At 45.1% G+C, this 16637-nt stretch overlaps 1 long non-coding RNA gene and 1 pseudogene across 2 annotated transcripts; both read right to left on the bottom strand.

The window, feature by feature from the left end:
* Window positions 1-1271: 1271 nt before the first annotated feature.
* Window positions 1272-12420, bottom strand: LOC111090600. The gene is made up of 3 exons (XR_005372383.1): window positions 12316-12420; window positions 7597-7711; window positions 1272-1863 (listed from the first exon to the last, which is right to left on the bottom strand). It is a non-coding gene; the product is annotated as an uncharacterized LOC111090600 (long non-coding RNA).
* Window positions 5639-7515, bottom strand: LOC119877166 (annotated as a pseudogene). Its single transcript, XR_005372382.1, has one exon. The product of XR_005372382.1 is annotated as a chromobox protein homolog 3-like (transcript).
* Window positions 12421-16637: the final 4217 nt, after the last annotated feature.

Here is a 16637-nt window from a genome sequence, read left to right as displayed (position 1 = left end):
CAGGCCAGCTGCTTTGGAGAACAACTGGGGCTGGCCTGATGTTGGAAAAAACAGAGACGCTCCTTTGGGCTTGGCCCTACCCAATCTGGACTGGAACTCAGGAGCCCCACCCTGGGTTCAGGCCAGATCCCATCACCCAGCATGTCCCGATGCATATAGCTGACTCCCTGGGCCCAGAGAGACAAAGGCCCTCCCTGTGGTTGGCAGCCCACCAGTGTTCCCTGAATGAGATGGGCCTTCCTGCTGTATATCATCTGGAAAAGAGGACTTAGGCTGGCATTCATCTAGGCAAAGGGCCTCTGGCCCCCCTCTCTGGGGCTTGTCACAGAGTTTGGAGAAAGGGCCTCTTTCTCAGATTATCACCACCACCTCCATCCTCCCCAGTCTAGGAGCTCAACACAGTCACTGTTAGAGGTAACCATTGGTTGTGTTATGCATTGTACTTCCTTTCTATTATTCCAGAAACTTCCATAAAGTCTTGTTAAATATTGCAGTAAACAACACAGCTGAGAATGGAGGAGTGGAATCTTGGTACTGCTGACTGGGAAGTAGGAAAATGGATGCTGGGAAGCTGCAAACAGATGCTCACAATACAGGCCACCTGCTCCCTGGCCAAGGTTGACAGTTCTGTGGAAGAAAACTGGAGCCAAGAACCTGGGGTGGGGGTGGGGTGTGGGGAGTGGGGAATGGGTAGTGGGAATATGAAGTCCTTGTGTAATAATAGGAATCTGGGATTCTGTGAAGACCAGAATAGTGTGAAAAATTAAGGAGTGGATGGCCTGAGGGAGGAAGGTGTTTTGTATTACAGGACTCTGTCTTCCACCCTAATATTTTCATCAACAACTTAAATATTGACCCAGAAGGCACATAAAGCAATAAGGAATAAAGGGTACTTGCTGACAGAATTAGGATACAAAAAGATTCCGAGAAAAGGGATATTAGGACCAAAAAGAGCTCCAACATAAGAGTGTCTGGTAATGCTGAGGAATAACAGTTGAGTAGAGTGAGCAGAAAGCTGGACTTGTTGTTGTGGTTTCTCTGTTCAATGGGACTCTTTTCCTTTCCACTGTTTGTAATTCAAACCCAAGCCGAAAGATAATGGGCTGGCCCACATAACTAGAAAGTGTAGGTGTGTTACCTTCTGGCATAGCTAGATCCAGTGATCAAACGATGTTGTTAGTCTCTGATTCTCATGTCTGTACTACTTGTCTCTGATTGGTTTTATTCTTCCTTACGGTTCTCTCCTATACCAAGATGATTGCCAGCAATCCAAGACTTAACACCCACCTGCCTTAGCAACCTTAGAAAGAAATGCCTGTATCCCAACATCCATATGAAAACCCTAGGAAAGACTAATTGGTCCTGCTAGGATCGTCTGCCCACCCTCTGGACCAATCACTGTCTAGGGAATATGGTGCCATATTGGCTCCACCTAGACCATTTTGCAAAGTAAAGGAAACAAGTTGATTGACCACCACAGCAGAAATGGAATGTGGAGAGGTTGGTTTCCTCAGGCAACAGGTGGTGGCTGACAAGAGCAACATGCCCATCATGGTTTCTGCTTCTGACTTACCAACACTAGGCTGGTACCATTTGTCTGGTCTCTGCTGTATTCCAGGGCCCAGCACTGTGGACTCTTGATAAATGTTTATTGAATGATGAGTGAACTTCCTTCTCTGTGAACCTTAGTTCTCTTCTTCTGTTGAATGGGAATAATATTCTGTATACTTATTTCACATGGTTGGAATGTGGCTCAGGAAGACTATGGAGTGGATGGGTTTGGAAACTCGTGTTCAGTCTTCCAAATATCACTGATGGTGGTGAACCAGCCAGTGCCATCATGTGATGCTGGCCAGGGCAACCCTGGGGAAAGACAGGAGTTATTCTGTTGTTCTATGATCCCCTTGCCTCTTGCCCCCACCTCAGGAGAGCCTAACCCTTCTGAGTGGGAGGCTCAACCTCTCACCATATGCATTTCCTCCATCATACTTGGGTTTTGTCTACCCAGAGAACACAGGTTCTGTAACGGAGTTTCCTTCCTATTGCCCATCTTGGTTGAAAAATGGAGGAAGTGGTGCTGAGGAACATTCCAGACCCATTCTTTCTTCCTCCTTGGAGATTTCCTCCATAGCACTGATTTAGCAAACTTCATCCATTGCCTGTTAATTGCTAGGTGGGAGCAAAGTGTGAATATAGACCCCTTCCAAATAGACCCCTCCCATGCTTTTGGGAGGGCTACCTTAATATGAGACAATGTTACTTGTTCCTAAATTAATCTGTAACTATAAGCCCAATAAAAACTCCAGCTATAAAAACTTACTCTGAAATGTGTGAGGAGGAATAAAGGTCTATGGATGCCTAAGTAAAAGGAGGGTGGGCAGGAATCTCCCTCTCCCAAATATTCAGGCATACTACAATGACATTGTTTTAAAACAAACAAAAAATCAGTATGGTGTTAGTGAAAGAATAGACAATCCATTGGGACAGCATGAGTTCAGAGATGGATCTCTAGTTCTAGGGAAGTTTAATACAATATAAGGTGCATCAAAGTCAGCTGTTCTTACTGGGAAAACTCTACCTCACTTTATAAAGAAAAACAATGTTATCCCGTACAAGGTGGGTGATCAGATGGTGGGTTAAAGAGCCCATGTGAATGGCAAAATTGTAACATTGATAGAAAAAAAGACACATGAGGGGAACATCTTTGAGACTCAAGGTGAGGAAAAGATTTATTAGACAAAATTTTGAAGCACAGTCCATAATGCAAAAAAAAAAAAAAAAGAGAGAGAGAGAGAGAGGAGACTTCACCATGTCAAAATGAAAGATATCTGTTCCAAATGACACTTGACAAAATGAGAGAATATGTGCAAAGTCAAAATTGACAAGATTAGTACAGCCTCAGTATACAAGGAACTCCTGCAAATTAGCAAGAAAAATAAATGAACGATGGATATGAGCACAGACTTTTTCAAAGAGGAAACCCCCCAAAAAGCCAAGAAATATATGAAGATATAGCCAAAATCATTAGTATAGAAATGCAGGTTGTAATAAGATATCCAAACAGACTTCTCTCCAGAGAAGACCTACAAATGGCCAATAAGCACATGAAAAGATGTTCAACATTGCTAATCATTAGGGAGATGCAAATCAAAACTATAATGAGCTACCACCTTGTACCCATTAGGATGGCTACTAGGAAAACAGAAAACAAGTGTTGGTAAGGATGTGGACCATGAAATCCATGTGCCACTGTTGGTGGGAGCGTCAAATGGTACAGCCACTAAGAAAACTATATGGCAGTTCCTCAAGAAGTCAAGAATAGAACTACCATAAAAAAAAAAAAAAAAAAAAAAAAAAAAAAAAAAGAATAGAACTACCATGTGATCCAGCATTTCTAATCCTGGATGCAGACCCCAAAGAATTGAAGGCAGAATCTCAAAGAGATATTTGCACACCCATGTTCATAGCAGCATTATTCACAATAGCCCCAAAATGGCAGGAACCCATGTCCATGACAGGTGAATGAATAAACAAAATATGTCACATGTGTACAATGGAATAGTATTCAGCTTTATATATATATTTTTTTTTTTTTTTTTTTTTTTTTAGTATTCAGCTTTAAAAAGCAAGGGGAGGGACGCCTGGGTGGCCCAGTGGTTGAGCATCTGCCTTTGGCTCAGGGCGTGATCCCAGAGTCCCAGGATCGAGTCCCACATCGGGCTCCCCGCAGGGAACCTGCTTCTCCCTCTGCCTATGTCTCTCCTTCTCTCTCTGTGTCTCTCATGGATAAATAAAATCTTTTAAAAAATAAATAAAATAAAATAAAATAAAATAAAATAAAAATAAATAAATAAAAAGCAAGGGGATTCTGACACATGCTACCACGTGAAAGGAACTTGATGTTATTATGCAAAGTGAAATAAGCCAGTCAGAAATAGATAAGTACTATATGATTCCACTTATATGAGATACTTAGAGTATTAAAATTCAGAGAGACAGAAAGTAGAATGGTGGTTTCCAGGGGCTAGGGCAAGAAGGAAATGCCAAGTCAGTGTTTAAGGGGTACAGAGTTTCTGTTTTACAAGGTGAAAAGCATCCTGGAGATGGATGGTGTGATGGCACCACAATAGTGTTTATATACTTAACACTATTGGGCTATATACACTTTGTTAGGGATCCTGTACCACAATTTAAAAGCCAACAACAAAATTAAAGTATCATACTATGCCTATGTGGTAGGCATAATTCTCAGATAAGCCCCAGTGCCCAAGTCCTCTATAATTCTCTCCCCTTGAATATGGTCAGGACTGTCTAAACTTGCCTTTAACCAATATATATAACCAATATATATAACCAAATATAACAAAGGTGATGGAATGTCAACCCCTGATTAGGTTATGCAGTATGGAAAAGGTGAAGAGAATTTGCTGATGTAAGAGAAGCCCCCAGCAATTGACTCTAAATTAATCAAAAGGGAGATTATCCTAGCTGAGTTAAACCGAATCTGGTGAGTTTTCTTTTAAAAGGGTGTAGAGGGCAGAGACTCTCCTGCCAACCCTGAAGAAGCAGGTCAACTTGAGTTCTACAGCCACAAGGGGATGAATCCTGCCAACAGCCCGAGGCAGCTTAAAGGCAGATCTTTGTCTACTGGAGCCTCTGATGAGAATGCAGGCTGGCTGATACCTTGCTTGCAGACTGAGCTGAAGACCCAGCTAAGCTAGACTCAGACTCCAGGTCTACAGAAAATAGGAGGTAAAAAAAAAAAAAAAAAAAAAAAAAAAAAAAATTCATGTTATTTTGAGCCACTGAGTTTATGGTAACTTGTTACACAGCAGTAGAGAACTAATGCAGTCTACTGGACAGGCCAAACTTAGTTGGATAAAGACTAGTGTTAGTGCTGAGTGGAATGTGGGGATGTTGCCACTGTGGGACGGTAGACCAGAGGAACCATGGCGGGGGTACTGCAACCAACAGCACACAGCCCTCCAACCCTGCAACTCCATTCCCAGGTATAGATGCAAAAGAAATGGACACAGGTTCATAGGACATGTATAGCATGCTGTTCATTGCAGAGTTCTTTGTGCTAGTGACGAGGGCAAGAATTGTCAGAGGGAACCTCAGTGTCCATCCCGGGGAGAGTGAAAAGAAAAATGGGAATGGTTCCTATCATGAATTTTGCAGCAGCCGGGAGAGATTAAATGCACACACAGCCACATGGATGGGCCTTAATGCTGAGTTTAAAACATAAGAAACAACAGGAGAACCAAAACACTACCATTTGCAGAAATAAAAAAAATATAAAGACAATATCCATTTTGTAGGAACACCAACAAGGGGATGGAGGAAAGAATCCCATTAGCAGGTTGCTTCTGTGGAGGAAGTAATAGGAGTGGAATAGAGATAAAAGAGAGTAAAGAGGGATCCCTGGGTGGCGCAGCGGTTTGGCGCCTGCCTTTGGCCCAGGGCGCGATCCTAGAGACCCGGGATCGAATCCCACATCGGGCTCCCGGTGCATGGAGCCTGCTTCTGTCTCTGCCTCTCTCTCTCTCTCTCTCTGTGACTATCATAAATAAATAAAAAATTAAAAAAAAAAAAGAGAGAGAGTAAAGAACACAAGAGAGGGTTTTTTTTTTTAAAGGAATATAAAACTATTTATTGACCACTGTTTACCAGTATTTACAATAAAGTAAACAATATACAGTTGGATAACATTCTGACTACAAAGTTATCGTTTTTCCTGGTTTCTGCTGAACCAGTAGTTCAAATACTGAGAAGATTGAGCCTACATGTTAGGAATGAGTTGGGGTGAAGAAAAAACATGCAGGTCAAAAATTTGGATTATAGAAGTCTGTCCACCCATTTACTCCAGCAGGTGCTAAATTGCAAACATTTCTAACCACCTGGTTATGATCAGGTTCCCATGAACGAAGTCTTAGACGCTCCATGAATCATGACCTTTTAGTCAATACAGCACAAGGGTTTTCAACTTCTTGAAAAGGAATGGTTCACTAGAAGGAACCTTTAAATATCCATTTAACTAAGTTTTGCTTACCTAATTAAAGTACACCAAAACTTGTCTAGTTTTGCCCTCTGGGTGGGGAGGTTGTTGTTGGTGATTAAAATTTTCCTTTCAAGGATCTTGCAAATAAACTTGCATTTATGTGACTGTAACTAGGGATATGGATTCTGATATGGCTGCTTTTAAATTGTCCAATTTAAACTCTCTACATATATTTAAATTGTCCAATTAATTACAAAATTTGAAAGGTTAAGGCTTCAGGAAAAATTTCAATGTAACTTTAAGTGATTTATTTCTTAAGTTGCTGAAAATGATAGCATCCCAGAAACATGGCCTTATCCATGGTTATAAAATGCTGTTTTTGTTTTGGTGAATGTTTCAAAAATAACAAAAAGAAAAAAAAACCACTTATGTATGTACTTTTAAGTATACACACAAAAAGCCCTAAATAAACAAAAAACCCAGAATGGTCCTTAGGCATATAGAAGTTAAACACAAATTCTGACTGAGTAACAACTATGAAGATTTCCCCCAACATTTAGAAAAGGTGTTCTCTGATGCAGGGGGATAATATGCCATGGTCTCAAATATTCTTTTCTGATAAAGGAAACAACTACAGAAAGCTTTTATTTGTTCAAAGTAACCAGTGCTATAGATGCAAAAAACCCCAACAACTCCCCCAATACTACTTCAAAACAAACATATCAAACTTGATTTTCATTAGAATGTTATTTCTTCACACTAATAAACCAAAAAACAAAGACCCAGATTTTATATATATATATAAATATATATAAAAAGCAACGCAAACAATTATTGAGCTTCATCTTCTGGACAAGAATGCCAAGTTAGTCTCTCTTCATAAAATGCAATTACGATCTGAGGACACTTCATATTTGCCTCTTTTGCCAGCACCAAGTCTGCCTCATCTGAATCTTTCCATTTCATGAGAAACATTAATTCTCCACTGCTGTCTGTGGCACCAATTATTCGTTCAGGATCAAGACCTCTGGCAAAGCCTCTTGGTTTATCAGCCTTTTCGCTTTGGCTGCTAAAGCATCCAGAACCAAATTTGTAGTCAACCTCTCTGCTTCTCATAGCATCTCTTTTCTTCTTTGATTTGCTATCATCAGATTCACTGTCAGATAAAGATTTTCTTTTTGTACCATCTTTTTATTTACCAGCTTTTTGAGAATTAAGAAATGCTTCAATTAACTCTGGACAATCTAAATTTTCTTCAGGTTCCCAAGTATTGTCAGCATCTGTAAATCCCTTCCACTTCAGGAAATACTCCACCTTCCCATTCACTACACGGCGGTCCAGTACTTTTTCCACCACAAATTCTTCAGGCTCCGCCTCTTCTACCTTTTTACTCTTTCCATTCTGTTTCTTTCCCATTTTTTGCAATGTAGTTTTATTGGAGGCCATTTTTTATTGCAGACTTGAAGAGCTATTATTCACCGCCTCCGAGCTGCTCTGGGTCCCGGGTCTGCGGCCAAGAGAGGGGTTTTATGTTGACCAAAGATGCTCACTGTGCCAAGGAATTTAACCCAACTTAAGAGTATAATGATTGATACCTGAGGTCCAGCAGGAGCAGAGGCAGAACAAGGTGGGTTCCTGCAGAAGGGGCTGCTGGGCAGGAAGCGAAAGGAGGAGGCAATGCTAATCAGGTGGGGTAAACACAGCTCTTGCCTGGAGAACAATAAAGGAGAGATTAATTCTGCCTTCAAGGGAGTTGTGCCTTCACATGAGTAATGACTTTTAATGGGAATGACAGGAAATCCAGCTAAAATTGTTTTGTTTTTTAAAAAAGGGAATTTATTGACGCAAGTCACTGAAAAGTCTAGAGTAGGTTCTAGTTATAGATGGATTCAGGTACTCCTATAATGCCATCAGGATGTCTGTGGGTGCTCTTCCACTCTCTTTTTGTGGAAGGATTGTTTTCCTTCTTACACTGACCCCTTTGGATGACAAAGATGGGCCCCAGCAATGCCAGCTGTATACTCTCTAGCTAACAAACTCAGAAGGGTGGGTGTCCCTTGCCCAGAGCTTTCCACAAAAGCCCCAGGATTAACTCACTTTTTTAGCCCAGAAAGAGTCACATGCCCATGCCTGAAGCAATCCCTGTGACTCTGATGGCCACACTGGGGTGGCATAAGCACCTGGGACAGTTTGGGAATCCTGATACCGAGAATGGTCCAAGCAAAAGTTCAGCAACTTGAAGACTGAACAGCAGAACGTGAGGGCCCTTGCTGCCTGGCTCAGGCCTGGCCATCCCAGAACACCAGGCACCACTAGGGTCTCTGAGCAGAACAATCAGATCTGCAATTTTCAGGCTTCACTTGGCAACTAGTGGTGGGTGGCCTGGGGGGGAGTGGTGACATTTAGGCCCTCTAGCATTTCCTCTGAGAAAGAAAATGCCTCAAGAAGTGCCTCCCTCTAAGCCATTCTCCCTGCCAGAGTCCCTTTCCCAGAAAGCAAAGAAGCTAGCATGCTCAGTGTTTTCAACACAAATGATTGAGGGAATGCCCTCTTGGGGTCCTGGGTCATTGCGAGAGAGCTCATATGGAAGCAAATCTATATAATCAGTTGCCAGAAATGTACTTAACTGGCCTGTATTCATCCTGCACCAGGAGACCTGCAGAGACAGAATGCTCAGTCCCTCAACAAAAACCCATTCTGGGCCAGCCCCAGGGTCTGGGGATTCTCCAGCACTTAACCACTGGTCTTTCTGCCCCATCCAGCCCACAAGCAGCTGGTGGGTGTGTACTAGCATTGTCTCTGGGGGCACTGGGGGCAATGCTGGGCTAGGCAGGGCTATGGTGGGGGGAAGGATGGGGGGTGGTGTCTGAAGACCTTTCCTTATGCGGCCCCCTCAAACCACTGTCCCCCGCTGCCTGGGGTTTTGAACACAGTTCTCAGCCTTTTTCATGACTATAGTGGGCAGCATGGCTATATAATAAGCAGCCAGTCACAAGAGGCTGAGCTCCAACTATGTGGGCAAAGAACTCCAGAATGGGGCTGCTTGGTGCTGGTCTGTACCTGGAGACCAGAGGAGCAGGAAATGGAGCAAAGGGAGGGGTGTGGATTAGCTAGAATGCTTTCAGCCGAAAGGAATAGAATCATTTTATTGATGAAGAAACTGAGCTTTGTGTCAGTTAAGGTATGTTCAGCTACAAGTAAAGAGAACTCAACCAATGAAGGCTTTTACTCACATAACAAATCAAAGGGGCTTAAACAATGAAAGTGAGGTATCTCTTGCACACAGAAGCCCTCCCCAGGGGAGGAGAGCTAAGAGCTGCTGATTTCAGTGCTATAGTGACATCAATAGAGAAGCAGGTTTCTTCTTCCTTCCCATGCTGTCCTCTGCAGGCCAGCTCTGTTCTTGGAGCAGCTTCTCTCATGATCACAACATGGCTGCCACAGTTCCAGGCATCACATCCAGAGGAGACCACCTCTTCCTGGTTACATTTTCAGGATTTTTTTCTCCTGGTTACATCTTTTTAAGAATAAAGGAACTTTTTTTAAAATCCCCCTAACCACTTTTCTGTCATCATATCTCACTGGCCAGAATTTCATTGCACACTCATTCTTGGCCAGTCTCCAGCAGAGGGCACTGGCTTCAACGGTGTAGTCTACCCCATTAGTACAGGATTCTGATACTCCAGCAGCATCTGCTGCATCAGGATGCAGAGGCTCTTCTCATCAGATATCAGGGGAAGAGTTTGGGGTTCGAGCCCTGCTGCTTTCTTCACTAGCCAATGTCTGACCCTGAGCAAGTCAGACCCCTTGTCAGTCACCCACGTGGCAGGCATTCTCTCTTCACACCTTGCAAACATAATCCTGATTTGGCTTGGAAGCAATGTGTGCAGCCAGAGGAGGATCACAATTGCATAAACACTTGTGGCAGCACCTCTGCCCCTTGTTAAATACATGCCTGGCAGCCTCCGTTGCAACCAGGAGTTACCATGTGATCCATTCCCGGGCAATGATAAAGAAGGGGGACTCTCTTGTGGTCCTTCTGGGAAAGATTTTCTTCTATATGGAAAGCCCTCTCCTCTTTTCTCCCCTCTGTCTTACTCCTTTCTTTCCAATTTTGTTCACCAATAAGTGAGGATGCGATGTGAGGAGCTATGGGAGCCATTTTGCAACAATGTGGGAAATACCAAGAAAATCTCAGACTTGCCAAGCTCACACTTTCACTTTATTGAACTGTGAGGTCCTAAAATCACATAGATTTGTTATGTGAGTAAAAGCCTTCATTGGTTGAGTTCTCTTTACTTGCAGCTGAACATACCTTAACTGACACAAAGCTCAGTTTCTTCATCAATAAAATGAAAAGAATGACTCTGATGATAGCCAGTCTCCTTTGGGTTCTCTTCCTCATTGATGAAGGAATCCCCTTAGAATTCACTTGTTACAGCACCAAGGAACACTAAGTTCCTGCTGACCTTCCATCTGTCCTTGCAACCTGAGAGGACAAAATGGTGATATTAGAGTCTCTGAAGCCCTTTCCTTTCCATGGATAGAGGAAACTCCACCCATCACCAAAATTCCCACAGGACACAGCTGAGGATCAGTTACAATCACATATAAGAAAACCACAGAAACCTGACAATATTGTCTTAAGCAAATAAGGCTTTGGAGTTTTTCCTCAAGTAATAGGAAGTCCGGAGGCAGGAGGCCACTGGGATTGGGGTGAGGTTATCAAGGACCAGGTCCTTTCAGCTTCCTACTTGACCATCCTTGGCAAGTACCTCTGTCCTCATGGATCTCACAGGAAAGCCCCACTCAGAGGATACCTGTCATTGGTCATACTGGGTTGGGTAACTGTGGCTTTGAGGGAGAGGAAGGGCAGAATGGCTGACTGTTGGGTAGACTATTAGCCACATGGGTCACTAGGTTTGGGATCAAAAGACCTGGGATGTGGTCCAACCCTACTTGCTGCTGCCCCTCTATGACCCTGGAAGTTCAATTAAAGTCTTGAGCTTCAGTGGCCTCATCTGCCTGGCACAAAGGTAGGGAGGAAGACCCCATGCACAAGGGTCTCCAAAAGGCTGGAGTGCTAGTTTGGGGACCTAGGGCTGGTGTGGGAATGGGAAGGGTGGCTTACTCCAGGCTCTTTTGATTTCAAGTGATAGAAATTCATTCAAACTTTCTACAAAGGAAAAAGAGGTGGATGGGCATTTATTCTGAGGATATGTGGCAGACCCACTGGGCAAGAGGAGTGGCCAGACCTCAGGAAAGACTGGACCCCAAGCTGGAGAGCCCTTGGAGACAGAATCAACTGCCCCCTCTGGCTCTCCTGGCTTCAGGGTTGCTTGCCTTGGTTCCCACCCCCTGCCCCCCCACACACACTATCTGCACCTTCTATCCCTTGGATGAAGGGAGGCTTCCTCAGCCCACAGCTCCCAAGTTCCCCAGACAATGGACTGCTGGCATATCTGCATTCTTATTTCAGATCTGTGGGGCAGAGTGTCTGATGGTCCAGCTCATCCTTGTGTCCATCTCTTGTCCCATAGATTCAGCTATGGGATTAGAGCAGTTGCCAGAAAAGAGGAGTTGGATGAGGCTGACTCACATACTCAAAACAGAGCACTCTCCACCAGGAAAGGGGAGACACAGGGGCAGGAGAGTCCTCTTTGGGGTCATGGGAGGGATGAGGTGGACCTGTATCTCAGGGACCCATGGGAATGGTGGCTGGCTGAAGGCTGATTTTCTTATGTGTTCAAAGTCACTTCAGTCAGGTTATATGCTCCTTTGTCCCCCTCCCGCTTCCAGATGGAATGGCCTTCCTTTGGATCACATGCTCCCCAAACATTTCCCAGGGTCCTGTAGGGAAGGAAACTGGGAAAATTAAACATGTCTCCACATCAGTCACCTCCAAGATATGGCTAGCTTGAACAAGAAGACAAGAAAGCAGTTGGACAAGGTTACTGTCATATGGGGGGCCAAAAGAATGAACCCTAAAGATATACATGTCCTAATCCCTGAAACTATGAATGTGTTAGATTATACAGCAAGGCAAAATTACAGTTGCAGCTGGAATGAAGGTTGCTAGTTAGTTGACCGTAAAATAAGATTAGCCTGAGGGATTGCCTAAGTGGCTCAGTGGTTGAACGTCTGCCTTCAGCTCAGGTCGTGATCCTGGGATCCTGAGATGGAGTCCCACATTAGGCTCCCCATAGGGAGCCTGTTTCTTCCTCTGCCTGTGTCTCTGCCTCTCTATGTTTCTCATGAATAGATTTTTTAAAAAAAGATTAGCCTGATTATCCAGATAGGCCCAGTGTACTCACCAGAGTCTTTTAAATGTAGAGAGGAAGGCAGAAAAGTCCACATCAGAGGGACACTGATCTGAGACTTGAGCTGCCCTTGCTGGCTTTGCAGATGGAAAGGGGCCACTGTAAGAGAGTAAATTTGTGTTGTCATAAGCCCCTGAGTTGGTGGTAAGTGCTTACCGCAGCAACAGGAAATGAATACGTGGCATTTCAACGGCAGCCACATGGTGGGAGTGATGGAGAGGCACCTGGTGCCGCGTTGGCTAAGAGAACTAAAATGCAGGCCACATAAGTAATTTTACATTGCTAGTTAGCCACATTTAAAAAGTAAGAAGAACAGGTAAAATCAGTTTCAATAATATGTTTTAATGCAATGTATTCAGAACACTGTCATTTCTATGCGTAATCAATACAAACAAATGAGATATTTATGGTATTAGCTAATGAGATAATTTATGGTGTTATAATTAATTTTTTAATTACTTGAGATATTCCACATTCTGTTTTCATCCTGTCTTTAGAATCCAGTGTGTATTTTAGACTCACAGAACATCTCGAATTTTTCTGACCACATTTCAAGTGCTCATTAGCCATACATGGCCAGAGGCTACCGTGCTGGACAGCATAGTGGCCGCACCTCTGGTTGTTCAGGTGGCAGCAGCTGGCAGTAGCAGTAAGAGGGATTCATTTGTGAGAGAGACAGGGAAGCTGCCAACCCCTGATGATCTGTTGCTTTGTGTAAGACATCTGAGAATCGAGTTCTTTCCTAATCAGGATCCTCAGGGGCCATGGGGGCATCCTGATTGTGTTTGTGAGTCTCAGAGTCCAGAGGGTCCAGTGGGCTCAGGTACTCATGGTGGGTGGAAAGGCCCCAACCCACCCCCCACCCCACCCAGAAGACAGTTGTGGCCACTGGCTTGAGGGAAGTGACAGCTCCCTGGATTGCAGGGGGCATGGTGCGGCAGGGGAGTCCCATGGGAACATGCACAGGCTAAGAAGGAAATTTTAAAAGCCTGTGCCTGGAACATTCTATCTCTAAAGAATCAGGTGAACTCAGAGCAGGGAGCCAACTACAGAGAGAGTGTGAGACAGCTTCATATTTGGAAAGTAGAAACCGTTGCTCGCGCTTTGGATGCAGAGCATCAGAAGCTCCAGGAGGAATGAGATCAGCTGGAAAAAAAAAAAATGGGTTTGATCTTATAGACCAAACAGGAACAGTGGGGAATAGGCCAAAGACAGTGGAGGAGAACAGAAAGCCATCTCCATGGCTGTAACCCTGCTCCTCTTCTATGGGGGAAGGTGGGACCAGCTGGGAAGGGGCTGAAGGTGATGCCAGTAGTTGGCCGGGGGTGGCCAAGAGAGAAGTGAAGCTGGGCTGCTACAGCACGGGGCCAGAGAGAGGGCCTCAGGAACCCGTGTGTGTGGCTGATAGGTCGCAGGAGTCACTTTTGGCCTGGAGCCTGAAAGAACCAAGGGAGCCCAGCAGCTCTGGGAGAAGCACTTACCTACTGGCCCAGCCAGCCCGCCCCAAGCAAGGATGATGGTAGTAGCCCTCAGCCCCTCTCTACATATTGCAGACAGAACTGAAGAAGCCAGAAAGGGAGGAAGCTGCCTTGGCTCCCCCACCCCACGCCCCCTGAAAACCAAGGGCCCTTGCAGGCCCGGAGACAGCGTGATGATACCCCCTCCCCTACCCCCTGCCCACCCACTGGGCCTCTCCCCTGCCATCCAGCCTGCTCAGTCCAGTGACCCTCAGCTGCCCCTGCCCGCAGGTTCCTGAGCTGGAAGATTCCTTTTCATTCCTACAGAATCAGGAGCCCCAGTTCTCCCCCACCCCTGGTGCCTGCCCCAATCCTTGCTGGCAGCAGCGCTATCAGCTTTGCTAATGCGTTAATTATCCACTGCTAGCAGAGGAGCCTGTTAATTGAAAACTCAGCCCCCTCCTTTAATTGCCTGCCTGCTTGCCTTCTGCTGTCTTGGTTTCCTCTCCATTCTCTTCGTGCCTGGGGGCCTTTGGTTGAGCCATAGGTTTCTTCTGGCCCATAATGGCACTTGTTACTTCCTTTAGCAGGAGGGTCATTGGGGCTGCTGAGGCCCTGCTATGAGACTGGGGGAGTCACACCCACTCCTGCTGGATGGTGGAGGACAGGGAGTGGCTAAAGCAGTTTGCCCCAGGAATGAAAGGAGAGTTACTAGGCCAGTGGGAGGACTCACAGGGGGACCAGATTTTAACTTAAACAAAAAGCCAAAAAGCCAAACTCCTCAGAGCTGGCAGGAGGAGCTAGCTGCCTGGGAGGGCTGTTGGGAGGGGGGCTGTGCAGATGCTTGGAAGGTTCCCACCCTGGCTGAGTCTCCCCTTCACCCTCACACCCCCTGCATGGAGGGTTCTCTGACCTCAATCCTGTGAAGTCTGGCCCCTGGCTTTCTTTATCCCTTCTGTCCCTGGCATATCACCAGATTGGCCAGGAACGGATAAAACTTCAGGCAAATGTCAACAACCTGATGAGTGAAAAAAGCAAAGTTCAGAAAAATGGGGATAATATGATCCCATTTTTCTAATGAAACTCTAAGTGTGATATATATATATCTGTAACACACTTTTTAAAGTTCTGGTAAAATGCCCACCAAATTGACGAGCAGTTATTTTTGGAGGGTGGCATTGGGAGAAGAAGGGAAGACTAACATTTTTATCTTTACTGTTTGAATTATTTCACCAAGAAAGGGAGCATGTGAACATTTGTCCTGAATGGCTCAATGACCTTGAACAAGCCAATTGACCACTCTGAGCCTCCACAGCTTCATCTGTAAAATGGAGACTTGTCCCAAATCCCCTTTCACTCTGTATTAGGATTCTTGGTTGAAAGCAACCTAAACCACCCACTGGGCCTCTCACCTGCCATCCAGCCTGCTCAGTCCAGTGACCCTTAGCTGCCCACAGGGTCCTGAGCTGGAAGATTCCTTTTCATTCCTGAAGAATCAGGACTCCCAGTTCTCCCCTACCTTGTTTATTATACAACCCAAGCTTGTATAATAAAAAGGGGAAGCATTTCACAGAAGGACATGGGGATTTTTATGCATCCAGATCAAGAAATAGAATGCTGGAGATATCTCTCCATTTCTCCTTACTGTGTTCCTGCTTTTTTCTCTCTTTAAAGAATGATTTCTCTGCTTCCACATTCCCAGGGAAGAAAACAAAGCAGTCAGGTTTACATATTCTGGCTCTAGCCCATTAGAAAGGTATAGGTCCTAATTCTAAAACCCTAGGCAAAGTTCTTATTGGCTAGCTTGGTGACTGTATCAGTCAGGATAGGCTGGAGTATGTTCTGGTAACAAACAGCCCCCAAATATCTTCAAGAAGTACCCTTTATTTCTTACACATGCAGCATATTCAGCATGGGTACAGTCCCTCAATGACCCAGAACAATGGAGGCCATTGTTGAGATGCCATTGTTTCCTGCATCTCAACAGATGCATCCAGGACCTCAGAGACAAGGAAAGAGATGAGGTGGGCTGACATGGGCTATTAAAACTCTTGCCTGGAAGTCACACACACACACACACACACACACACACACACACATCGCTGCTAGTGACATATTCTTGGTCAGAGCAAGTCAGATGGCCCAGGCCTGAATGGCAGTGGATGGAAAAGTCAACTCCCACAATGAGACTGGGATAAAAGAGACAGCCCCACGGACTACCAGAATGATACCTGCCCATTCTCTTTTCACCTGCTCCTTCCCTACCAGAATTCCCACCATGCTGATAAAATGCTGCCAAAAACAGAGGCAGAGGTTCTTGTGGAGTATTCAGTTACCAGCCATTGTTAGCTGCTCCTTTTCTGTGGTGGGAAAACAAAAAAGCCATCATGGCAGAGAGTTAAAAGTCCCACAAATTCCTGGAGACTCCCTGCGGGTCCCAAGGTTGCCAAGGCCCCCTAACCCGTGCACTCTAGGACTTGAGGTCCCAGCAGGACAACCTGTTCCCCCCTCCAACATGTAAGACATACTTCTGAAGGTTGAGGGGGGGTAGGAGTGGGGGATGGGAGGGAACCTTTGGCAGATTCTTCCTGAGGACCCAGAACATCAACTGTAGCTGTTGCACCTTGCTCTGGTGCCCCCTTGCTGCCTTCATCTTCAGAATCCTTGCCTCCATGTGGTTATTTAGGAGAGAGTACCAGGCAGAGGCGGATTTTAGGCTTCAGAGGCCTGGGTTCAAGCCCTGGTTCTATCACTAACTGGCTCTGTGCCCTGGGCAGGTCAATCAATCCCTTGGAGCCTCACTCAGTTTCTTCACCTGTAAACTGGGTTTGTTACAGCATCTGGCCCCCTAATGGTCCC

This window comes from Canis lupus, chromosome 17 (assembly GCF_011100685.1).
Source record: "Canis lupus familiaris isolate Mischka breed German Shepherd chromosome 17, alternate assembly UU_Cfam_GSD_1.0, whole genome shotgun sequence".
In the NCBI taxonomy this organism is placed as follows: Eukaryota; Metazoa; Chordata; class Mammalia; order Carnivora; family Canidae; genus Canis; species Canis lupus.
Note: the sequence above shows the minus strand (reverse complement) of the source record. Positions and strands in the feature narration are given on the sequence as shown.